Genomic DNA, 12,884 nt, shown 5'->3' on the forward strand with positions numbered 1-12,884 from the left:
AGAGAAAATCCTATTTTTATCCTTGACAGCCTCTAGAGGCCAACTGCATTTGTGTCTAGTGGCTCCCTTGCATCTTAAATTTCCCTTCTACCTTTAAGCAAGCAATTACATCACTCCAGTCTCTGCTTCCGTCCTCACATCTCTTTCTGTCTCTGATTCTCCTACCTCCCTCTTTCCTTTATAAGGATCCTTCTGACCACATTGGGATTTCCCAAGTAATGCAGGATAATCACTCCATCTCAAGACCTTTAACATCCATTTGCATTCATTTAAATCATATCTGCAGTCAAATGTTCTACCCCTGAATATACCTTCACACTTGTTAAGATGTATATTATCAAAAAGACAAAAGTCTGGAGAGGATGTGGAGAAAAGGGAACCCTAGCACACTGTCAGTAGAAATGTAAACTGGTCTACATACCATGAAAAACAGTATGGCGGTTTCTCAAGAAATTAGAAATAGAACTACTGTATGATCCAGCAATCTGGGTACGTTCCCAAAGGAAACAAAATCACTGTCTCAAAGAGATATATGCACTCCCATGTTCACTGCAGCATTATTGATAAGGTATGGAAACAATCTAACTTTCCATCAATGGATGAATAAAAGAAATGTGGTGTATGTGTATGTGTGTGTGTCTACATATATATCCCTATATCTCTCTATATTTATATATCTATATCTGTATATATCCAGTCTTAAATGGAATATTATTTAGCATTAAAAAAGAAGGAAACCCTGCCATTTTGCAACAACATGGATAAATCTGAAGGTCATTAAGCTAAGTGAAATATCAGACAAAGAAAGACAAATAGTGTATGGTATCACTTATATGTGAAATCTAAAAATATTCTAAAAGTCAAACTTACAGAAACAGAGAGTAGAACGGTGGTTGCCAGGAGCTGAGATGAGATGGGGAGGGGTGGCAATGGAGAATAGGGAGAAGCTGGCAAAAGGGTATGTACAAACTTTCACTTATAAGATGAATAAGGTCTGTAATGTAATGGTGACTATAGTTGATAATACTGTATTGTATAATTCAAATTTTCTAAGAAAGTAGACTTTAAGTGTTCTCACCAAAACAAACTAAATATGTCCAGTGATAGGTGTTTTAATTAACTCACAGGTGGGAATTCTTTCACAACGTGTACATATATGAAATCATCACATTGTATACTTTAAATATATTATAGTGGTAATTGTGGTAATACATGTGTAAATTGTGTAAATACAGTGGTAATATTGTCAGTGGTACATTAATAATGCTGAAAAATAAAATAAATCATTTCCACAGAGTCTCTTCTACTGTTTAGGTTAACATATTTATAGATTCTGGATAAAGACATGGACATCTTTGGGGGAGGGCATTATTCTACCTACCTTACTTATCAGCTCCCATTTGACCAATTATTCATCTTAAATAATATTGCATCTAGCTCTGTGGACTAGCCTCCTGTTTACACCTTCTCACCAAAAAGAAAGGAGGACCTGAAAGATACATCTTAAAAAATAATGACACTGTATTTCTAGAAAGTAAACCTTAAATTAATAAGTATGATGCTATATTTTTATATTTTCCCTTTGCCCTAAATGCATGATTTCTATGATACAGAATGACAAAGGTCCTGAAAATTTTGGGACTCAACTAGTTTGACAAAAACTTTATGGGGGCTTCATGTCTTTATATCTTTATATTTATATGTGATGTTTAGAGAGGTATGTAAATAGAATTAAATATAATAGGTCTCAAAGAGGAATAAAGCTGGAGGAATCAGGCTTCCTGATTTCAAACTACATTACAAAGATACAGTAATCAAAACAGTATGATATTGGTACAAAAACAGACACGGCATAAAAACATAAATCAATAAAATAAAAAGTCCAGAAATAAACACACACATATATGGTCAATTAATTTATGACAAAGCAGCCAAGAACATACAATGGGGTAAAGGACAGGCTTATAGTAAATAGTGGTGGGAAAACTGGACAGTCACATGCAAAAGAAGGAAACTGGACCACTATCTTATGCCATACACAAAAATTAACTCAGAATGGATTAAAAACCTGAACATAAACCTAAAAGCAAAAAAAAAGGGTAAAAATGAACAACAAAAACAAAACTAAAACCATAAAACTCTTACAGAAAAGAAGCTGTAAGCTCCTTGACTTTGGTCTTGGTGATGTTTTTTTTAGGTTTGACTCCCACCGCAAAGGAAACAAGAGTGAAAATAAACAAGTGGGACCATGTCAAACTAAAAACCTTCTTCACAGCAAAGAAAATTGTTAGCAAAACAAAAAGGTAACCTACTGAATGGAAGAAAAGATTTGCAAATCACATATCTCATAAAGGGCTAATATCAAAAATATATAAAGAACTCATGTGATTCAATAGCAAAAAAGACTATCAGATTAAAAATGGACAGAGCATTTGAATGGACAATTTTCCAAAGAAGACATACAGATGGCCAACAGATACATCAAAATATACTCAATATCAATAATCATCAGAGAAATGCAAATCAAAACCACAATGAGATGCCATCTCATAGCTGGTAGAAGGGCTATTAAAAAGACAAGAAATAACAAGTGTTGAAGAGGATGTAGAGAAAAGGGAACCCTAATACACTGTTGGTGGAAATGTAAATTGGTGCAACCACTCTGGAAAACAATATGGAGGTTCTCAAAAAACTAAAAACAGAACTAACATATGGTATCTGTTAACTGGTTTCCAGTTATGGTATCTGGAAAAAATGAAAACACTTATTCACAAAGATATAAGCACCCCATGTTCATTGCAGCATTATTTGCAATTGCCAAGACATGGAAACAACCTAAATGTCCATAGATAGATCAATGAAGAAAATGTGGTAGATAAACATATATATGTATTCAGCCATTAAAAAGAATAAAATCTTGGCATCTGTGACAATGTGGATAAACCTTGAGGGCATTATGCTAAGTGAAATAAGTCAAACAGAGAAAGACAAATACTGGATGATCTCACTTATATAAAGAATCTAAAAACAAAACAAAATAAGCTCACAGATACAGAGAACAGATTGGTGGATTTGTGGTTGCCAGAGGTGGGTGGTGAGGGGCAGACAAACTGGTGAAGGGATCACAAAGTACAAATTTCCAAATTGTTCATGGGAATGTAATGTACAACACGGTGACTACAGTTAATAATACTGTATTTCATATTTGAAAGTTGCTGAGAGAGTAAATTCTTAAAAGTTCTTATCACAAGAAAAAAAATGTATAACTATGTACCATGACAGATGTTAAATAGACATATTGTGGAGATCATTTCACAATATATAAAAATATCAAGTCATTACCTTGTACACCTGAAATGAGTAGCAAAGCAAACCAAAAAAATGCCACATCTTGGACAAACTACTTAGAAATAGATCTAATGACTAATGTAAGGAAAATGCTATAGCCCAAATAACAGAATTTCAGCAGTTCTGGATACTATATAATTTCACTTTTATCCTTGGAATTATTTGAACACTACTGAGAGTGAAAGAAAATCATTTTTAATACAATATAATGTTGTGTTTGGAGAAAGACTTTCGCTGCAGGTAATGATTTTAACTGATAAGGAGTCAGGAAGTTTTCTCTCCTTAAATGGTGATGCTAATTTTCCCCCATCTTTTCAAATTTCTCAGTAAAAAGTGGAAAATCTCTGATCCACACCATCTGTTTGTCTCATCCAGTGGTGCATTCCAATCTCTGCACCAGAAGGCGCATGACAACCTGCCAATAAAATTCCTGAGATTGTCAAGACACGGAGTACTTGTGAAAAAGATTAAGATAAGATTTTTCATGGTTAAATTCCTCCTACACACCCTGTCTCAGACCACCGCTGACTTCGGTAACAGATTTCAGGTAAACCTGGAAAATGCCACACAGAGAGAGCTTTCAATGATTTATTCCATAAACAGGCAATTTGCTGGGTTGGAATCCCTGACTCACTCAGCTGTGGGGTAAAAGTCTGGGCTTCTATTTGCATTCATTTAAATGGCAATTAGCTGGTGCCATGTCACATCCAACTTACTACATTCCATAGAGTGGAGATTCAGGCCTGCTAGAGAACACTGTTCATGTTGAATACATAGTGATCATCCTTTGCGTTGAACTCAAACAGGGTCACAGGAAAAAATGTCTACAATCCTTTGAGTTCTGCAATTGTCATCAGTGTTGAAAAGCTGCTTTCTAAAACAAGAGACCTTATGTAGTAAGGTTTTCTGAGTAGTACTAAAGTGCCAGAGTCTACACTAAGAACTTTAAATACATCATCACAATTAATGCTACAACTACCCTATTACTACATAGGGATTACTACATAGGATTATTACATTATTACATAGGATTACTGCATCTTACTATCTGACTACTTCTCAAATGGAGAAATTAAGGCTGAGAGGTTAAGTAATTTGCCCAGAGTAGAGAGACCCTGGAGCCTAGTGAGCCTGGAGCCAGGATATAGATTCAGATAGCTTGTCTGGAAAGTCCAGCTCAACCACTGGGCTTTGCAACATTTATACCAAAAGTCTGCTACTCCTTTATGAAGATACTACTCTTGACATATTGGGTATGAGTGGATTTTCCAGGGGGTGGTGAGAATGGATTTGCACTGATCCATCTATCCAAACTCAACCAGTCTCAAGGAACAATTTTGCAAGATGGCTGGCTAAATTTGGGTGGAGTTGTTGGTTCCAAGCCAGAGTAAATTTATTGGCTAACTTGGGGATAAATCTGAAACTTGAGCTCATTAACATGATGCTTTAATGAAAAAAGTTAGTAAGCGATAGACATTGTTACAAATAATTTATTTGATTGCTTGAAGCCACATTCTGCAAAGGAAATGAATAGTTAATTAAAAACAGAAATGTTCTTTTCTGTATGGTATACAAGATCAAACCTCTTAGTTATATTTTCCAAGGTTTTTTTTCCTGGAGCCATCAAATTTCCAATGTTGCTAAATATACCAAGTTCCCCAAATTCACATTATATTGCCTCCAAATGGCTCTAATTCCTTCGAAATGCCTGATAAATAGATCCATGGCTTGCTCTGAGATCAGTCCTGAAGATCAGGAGGAAGTTCTCGAAGTTGCCACAAATGTTGATCTCCTAGAGAAATTTCCTAGAGAATTTCCTAGAGAAAGCTCACAGACAGTTCACCCAAATCGATGAGTTCATTCTCCAAATCAAAGCATTTGATTAAAGATAATAACATACTGCTTTTAAAAAATGCTGATGTATGGTTTCACTCTTATGTGGATCCTGAGAAACTTAACAGAAACCCATGGGGGAGGGGAAGGAAAAAAAAAAAAAGAGAGGTTAGAGTGGAAGAGAGCCAAAGCATAAGAGACTCTTAAAAACTGAGAACAAACTGAGGGTTGATGGGGGGTGGGAGGGAGGGGGGGGTTGGTGATGGGTATTGAGGAGGGCACCTTTTGGGATGAGCACTGGGTGTTGTATGGAAACCAATTTGACAATAAACTTCATATATTGAATAAATAAATAAATAAATAAATGCTGATGGCTTCCCATAGATAAGAAAAATCAAAAGGATTAGTGGTTGTCACATAACAAAACTTTTTTTTTTTTCTTATTAAAGCATGGAGCAATGGCTCCCCAATGTAACTATTTCTTTCAAAAAACTTTTGTCAGTCATTTTTCAAGGTTTACCTTACATTTGGGAAGATTCAAACAAAGGAGTTTACACTGAAGAGCATGGAACCCTATTGTCCTTTTCAAAGATGTGTGTAACACCGTATTTGTGAGAATACACCACTCTGAAGAAAATGGCAGTCACCTGAAGCCTATAGGTTTCACAATTCCTGAATGTAGAGACTATCTCTTCTTGCAATTCTGATATCTGGAGAACCTTTGCATTTGACTTTGTGGAAGTAGACCATTCATTTACATGAAATAGAAACCAAATAAGTCAAAGGTTTGATTGCTGTGAAAGATCATTTTAGGAGCAAGGGAAATTGAAAAAATATCATTTGCCAAATATAATAGAGATATCATCCAAATGATACAGCCATACTTATAGGATTACAGATAGAAGTGAGAAGAACTGAATCCATTTTTTTTTGTGGTTATTGTTTCTGTTTAGTATCAGTGAGCCATACAACTAATAAGAGGTTTTGTGTTTTTTTTCTCATCATAAAAGCAACATTGGTTCAGTGTACAAAAATGGAAAATATAGACATTTATAAAGGACAAAATAATGCATAATTATACCATCATAAGACTTCTAATCACACATGATTATGCAAATAATATTTCTGTGTATTCTCTTTTTTTCTTTTTCTATGTATTTTTTACATGAATTTAATTGCAGTGTATATTTGCTTTGTAAGCAAATATGTGGTGAGCATTTGTGGTGAGATTTGTTGATGCCATTAGTCTATTATGAAATCATGTTATTGGATATACAGTAGTCTAACTAGATATGATATCATTTACTACAGTAGTTCCAGGATTGCTGTGTTGCACATACCCAAGGGAAATCTGCCTTGCATTCTTGCATTTGCATTGCATTTTGCATTGTATTTTTAATTTGCATTTACATTGTATTCTGCACATGAAGCACCATTATATGGTCAAACAATTGTGCATGAGGAAACCCAACTATAACCTATCCCTTATTACTGAACTTCTAAGTTGTGTACAATTTTTTCTATTTTAATTATTCCATAACAATAATTCTTTTATGTATACAATAGTTTAATCTTAAGAGTTTTCATTTTTTCCAGAATTTTTATCCTATACCCACAAACCTGCTAATAATAGAGAATTTATGCCATTTCTACTTCCCATCTTTGTTGTTGTTGTCTTTTTCAATTTGGTCTCTTACAAGTGATCTCTTTCCTTATTCCATCTCTTAAGATACCAATGTTTATGATTTCATTGCCTTCTCAGGTACATGTATTAGCCAGTATTTTTAGCAACAATTAAAAAAGGACCCAACTCATAATGTCAACAACATAACGACTTATTATTTCACAACACAAGAACTCCTGAGATACAAACATTTCAGTTGACTCATTTAGCAGTTCAGTGATAACATCAAAGACCTAAGTTCCTTGCCATCTTCATAATGTTAACTTTAAGTTCGTTTTCTTGTGGTTGCAACATGGTTGCAGCAGCTTCCAGTTTCATACCTTCACACAGTATCTAAAGGTCAGGTGAGAGAAAACATTTTCCTTGTATGCTTTGTGTCCCAGATGATCTCTGGAGTAACTACTGAACTCAGCCACGGTAGCAGGAAAGCATCTATAAATCATACCGAATAACTGGGTGTGGTGTCATCTGCAGGTGACAAGATACCAGATTACTATCCCCTGACAGATTAATCAAGATTCATAATCCTGAGGTAGGTAAAAGGTCAGAAGCAATTGACATCCTGACCTGTGAGGAAAACTGAGACTCCAATAATAAGGAAGAAGAGTGGCAGAGCAGAGATAAGAGAGTAGTCTGATATTGGGTAGGCAAACAACAAAGACAGACACGATCGTTAAAAAAAAAAAAAATTACCGCATCGCATTTCTCTTCCAAAAGCCTGTACCATTCCGCTACTCAATGAAGTACCTGAATAGACATTTCAAAATCTTCTGTGCACTTTGCTTAGATTATAAGCAAACATACATTCTCTATCCTTTGTTATTTTCTTTGCTCTTCTATATATCTAGCCTCTAGAACTCACTAACAACCCTTTTTATTATCGTTAGCCTGAAAACTTTCACTTGATTAACCATCCAATGTCTATTAGCTCATATTTGCCTGCTCTGACATTCTCTAACAAATGTCTTCAGTTTCTGTTGTTCTCTAGTTATTTTAATAATTAGGAAGAACATAATATTAAATCTTTAGGAAAGTACAGGGAATTATCCTACAGATGAAAGCTCGCATTATACTCAAAGCCAGTCTGTTATGGTTTGGCTGTAATGAAGGCTGCTTCTCCCAATGCAAATAACCAAGAACTTGCTCTTTTCTTCCGACTTGTTCCTACACTCCATGGGAAGACCAGATACTGTGAAACTAAATCATTTCTTAGCCATAGATGGCTATCATCACTTGGGAACTGACACTATTGTGGTAAGGTTAAATTCCAAAGAGCAGTGTTTTGTTCAGTACAAGGGCAGTCTCTGGGTTCCAGGCATATTCAGTTTAGTCAAGTGGAAAGAATAACCTCAGTGTTTTGTTTTGTTAATATATATTATTGTGAAAAAAATGCAGATGTGCAATTCAGAGTTAGAAATTCAATCATCCAAAAGGCAAATTTAGTAATATGAAGCAATTCCTTTGTACATCAGTTTACCAGTTCTCCTTGAGTAGAATATCAGCATATCACTAATATTTTGGGGCTTATTTTTTCAAAGCCATCAAGAAAAATTATGAAAAATAATTCTTTATTGAGTAAAACTCTCCCATTGACCTCTAGAGGGATTTCTCAATCACTGTGCCTGCCCTTTATAATCACTCCCTACATCACATCAAATGTAGAAAAGACTTGACCCAGGGTTTTTCCAACACAAGTTTAGTGTTGACTTTTAAGATATAGGATGTATGTATAGATTGTGTGCCAGCCATCTAGACACAGCTAGAGGAATAACAGTGGACAGAAAAACACAAAGTATTCTCAATTTGCAAATGCTCTCTTCTCCTACAAATAGAGGTATGTGAAGTGTCATAACCTTAACTCTGTTTCATAAATTGCTTGTGAAATTGCTGGCTTCTAGTTTTCTCCTACCCTGCAAAGCCTTTGCTGTCAGCATACTTTTATTAGTGAAATACAACCCATAAAGAGCAAATTCCCCCAGGAAACAATAGCAGATAAGATTTAAGATTGTCTGAATCTGAAGCCAGCCAGAGAGCACTCTACTGCTATAAAATAAAACAGCAACAGCCAAGTGCAAGGCCTTCAAGACTCAATTTCTGAAAACAGATATTGCAAAGGAGCCAACACAGGGGAAGTGATCAACCATGAGCAAGCAACTCATGAAAGGAATACAAGTTGAAATGAATTTTCAAACATATTCAGCTACATTAGTAAAAGGTTCTATTTTCTTTCAAATCCCTGTCTTTGTATTACATATAATCATGAGTTCCATTTGTTATTTTTTCTTATTAATTGAGGAAAAAACTCGAATAATACCTAGGAAAGCTAAATTTACTAAAAATGAAAAGCCAATATGTCATTGTTTCTCTTTCAAGGGAGCTGTTTTATTTCAAGTATATAGTTTGTCTTTTTTTTATATTTCAAATACCAAAAATAGATGAAGTTTCTAAAACTAAAGATAAAAATACTATTACCAAATATTTATTCATCCATTGTCATCCATATTCTTCTGGTGGTGAGTGCTCTTGCAAAGAAAAGAGAAACAGTAAAACATAATAAATTTTAAAGTAATTATGACATTATAAATGCAAGAATTTTAAAATGCTTCCTAAAAAAAATAAAATGCTTCCAAGAAGTGATTTCTCCCCAAAATAGAGTCTTAGTGGGCTCCAGATGGCTGACAAATAATCTACACTTGCACACAATAAAGGCAGCACTAATTCTGGAATCAGACAACTTGGATTCTTACACTAAATTATTCAATTTTGTACAGGTTGCATCATGCATTTAAGGCTCTTCTGCAGAGAGATTCACCATGCACACACCTTGTCAATAAAAACAAGCTCTGAAAATGAGCCAGCATCCAGTGTTTATCTAAGGACTCTAATGAGCCCCTTGTTTATCTCATGATACCCGACTACACATTTTGGTAGAGTCCAGGATGCAAATGCTACAATGCACATGTTTAGTATGAGTAACCTTACTTGAATTAGCAAACACTTTTTATTCAGCGCATCATAAATACTAATGGTGGGAGTGTGCAGACATGCATGCACTCTGGACCAGGAAAAGTGGCCTTTCGAGATGAAGCACCTTGCAGGCAGGTAGAGGTGAGTGGGTGAGTAAAGGGACAGTGCTTCAGAATGAACACACCCATGTGCAAACATCACACTCTACATGACTTTGCCGTGGATCGGTTCTATTCAGAGAATCGTGTGACTGTCAATTAGTTGGTAAAAATAAAATATTCAGACTAAAATTTCTTAAAACAATATAAAAATTATTTTCTCATGTAAAAAGAAATCAGTAAGTAGATAGTTCAAGAGTTAGCCAATTCATAGATACAGTGAAGTTATCAAGAATTTCTTCGTATTTCCGTTCTTAATGCTACAGTGTTGCCAATGTTTCCCCTCATAAATCCAAAATGACTTCAGCAATTCCACAAACTCTTAACTGTTTTTACCGATTTAGTAGATTTTATTGAATGAATTTTTTTCCATTTGCTCTTTGTTCTTAGGACAATTTTCAGAGACTATATTTTTTAAGTTTTTATTTAAATTTCCGTTAGTTAACATACAGTGTAATATTAGCTTCAGGTGTACAATATAGTGATCCAATAATCCCATACAACACCCAGTGCTCATCACAAGTGCACTCCTTACTCCCATCACCTATTTAACCCATCCCCCCCACTCACCTCCCTTCTGATAACCATCATTTTGTTTTCTATAGTTATATATATAATTATATATGTATATATATATATAGTTATATATTTAGTTATATATAGTTGTATATATATAGTTATAGAGTGTTTCTTGATTTGCTTCTCTCTCTCCCTTTTCCCCCTTTGCTTGTTTGTTTTGTTTCTTAAATCCCACATATGAGTGAAATCATGTGGGCAATTCTCAGAGACTTTAAATAATTATTTAGTTTTTCATTTTCACCAGTTAAATTGCTGCTTTGCTGGGGAAAGAGTCCACCAAGTTCCTTACTCTGCTACTCTGGATGTCTCACCTTTCAAGGTTTCTTGAGGCTAGGCTTCAATATTGTACCCCATTACTTCTGTTACAGTCTGTTGCTGAAACTGGGTCACAAGATTGGTCTAACTTCAAGAAGTGGGGAGACAGACTCTGCCTCTTCACACTGGAAATCGCAAAGTCATGCTGCAAAGGGTTTGGATACAAAGAAGTTTTGATAGCTGAGGCCACAGTCAATTCACCACCAGGAGAAATACCTGAGACCTCCAGGAGAGTTCTCCCTGGACTGCTAGACAGGACTGGACCACATGCCTATGCCTCAGCTGCAAGAATAACTGGGATTGCCAGAGTCTGACATTTTCAGGTTCGATACCGACAAGCAAACTGCTAGTGTGGAGGGGTGGGAAGCAAATGGCTGTTTGGTAGGCAACCCACAGTGTCTGTCAAATTGTACAACCTTTTACCTCAATGCGAGAAAGCTATTCTAGTTCTAAGGTCAAAGGGTATGCAACGTAACGGTTCTTTAAAATTTCCTTCCAGAAAGCTCATATATCATTTAAAACACCTACTAACAAGTCAATGGAGAATTTCCTCAATAATTCACTTACATTGCAGCAATTTTTTCTAACACAGGAAGGTAACTTTTGTGAGGAATTTGCTAGAATCTTCTATCAGCTCTTCTACTAATTATTGGTATATCTTAAACTAAATCTATATAACATACCTATCCTTCAGCTTATTTCAAGGATCAAATGTCTTGGAATAGTATATATTTAAAATGTTGTAAAACAAAAGATGATACAAATATAAATTAGATATGAATATAATTTCATATATGTGATATTAGCAATTGTAAACTGTACCAAATCTTACTCTGCCTTTAACATATCTTCCACTGAAATCTTGCTCTTATGATCTTTAATTAGATTTTCACTTTGCTGTACTATCATAGTAGCATTATTCACTTAACAATACAGATGTTTCCTTCTTGTAGTTTTTATTGGCTCAAAATGAATGCAAGTGTTAGTTCAAACAAAGGTGAGAGTGAAATTTAAAGGGGAGGTGGTAGAATGTCCACTAGAAGACAGAAATTCTGATCAACACTGTTGGAAAATTTCTAGCTTCCAAGTGTCAATCCAGGAGAAGAGATGAAACACCTTACAGAAACAAACAAACAAACAAAAACCCCCAAACCACAGCCAGCTGATACTTCCCCGTCCCCTTGGGAATGGCAGCAAGCCAGGGCAGACCACAAAAACCAATGAAAATCCTTCATCCTATTTATACTAGATCACATTTCACCATTTCTGACAGATGGAAACTTTGGAGAAGAATATTAATGACCATTCGGAGATGAACTGGTCATTTACAGAAACAGTAATAAGCAAATGATATTTTACACAGAGACTCCCTAGATTTGTAAAATCTAGAAGCCAGAACCTGGGGCTTCAATAATTTTTTTAAGGTTAATAAAGAGTAATTCTGTAGAACTTCCAGATACAGTAAAATAGTCCACTGGTACCACACTATGGTATTTTTAAAAGTCTCTATTAATTCATTTTTTCTATAAATTCTAGAGTTATGTAACAGGTATTATCTGGATTATAAACATATGATCTGTTTTCACCAATCATAAGCCAAAGTTACTGGTATCTTACAAGGGATTGTGAAAGATGCCTGCTATCAAGAGGCAATGGGTGACATCTTTGAGGAGGCTTCCAAAGCAACCCCCACAGTTGGTAGCAGCCACTGTGCTAGCCAAAGTCCTAGAAGGCACCCCTTGGACAGAGGTAAAAGCACCCCTTATTCATCCTGGCTGGAAGGCCCATTCACCATATTGGTAGGCTAAGGAGAAGAGGGGTAACAAATATCTGCAAAGAAAATGAACTCTATGCTTCCTAAAGTTAGTAAGATTATCCTAATCTTTTTTGCCTCTCCCAAATTTCATGGCTATCAACCTAAATGCTGAAGTACAAGACCAAGATTATTCTGACTGGAACAAAAAGATAAAAGATCATGCATAGCTACATATTTTATTCAA

At 35.3% G+C, this 12,884-nt stretch overlaps 1 long non-coding RNA gene across 1 annotated transcript in view; it reads left to right on the plus strand.

Moving 5' to 3' along the window:
• The window catches only part of LOC122234355, a 44,429-nt gene extending 33,236 nt beyond the window's left edge, over positions 1 to 11,193 (plus strand). The window contains exons 2-3 of the long non-coding RNA XR_006212127.1: positions 3,676 to 3,895; positions 10,938 to 11,193. This is a non-coding gene — a long non-coding RNA (uncharacterized LOC122234355). The remainder of the gene's footprint in view (positions 1 to 3,675; positions 3,896 to 10,937) is intronic.
• Positions 11,194 to 12,884: the final 1,691 nt, after the last annotated feature.

Source organism: Panthera tigris, chromosome A2 (genome assembly GCF_018350195.1).
Source record: "Panthera tigris isolate Pti1 chromosome A2, P.tigris_Pti1_mat1.1, whole genome shotgun sequence".
NCBI classification, from domain to species: domain Eukaryota; kingdom Metazoa; phylum Chordata; class Mammalia; order Carnivora; family Felidae; genus Panthera; species Panthera tigris.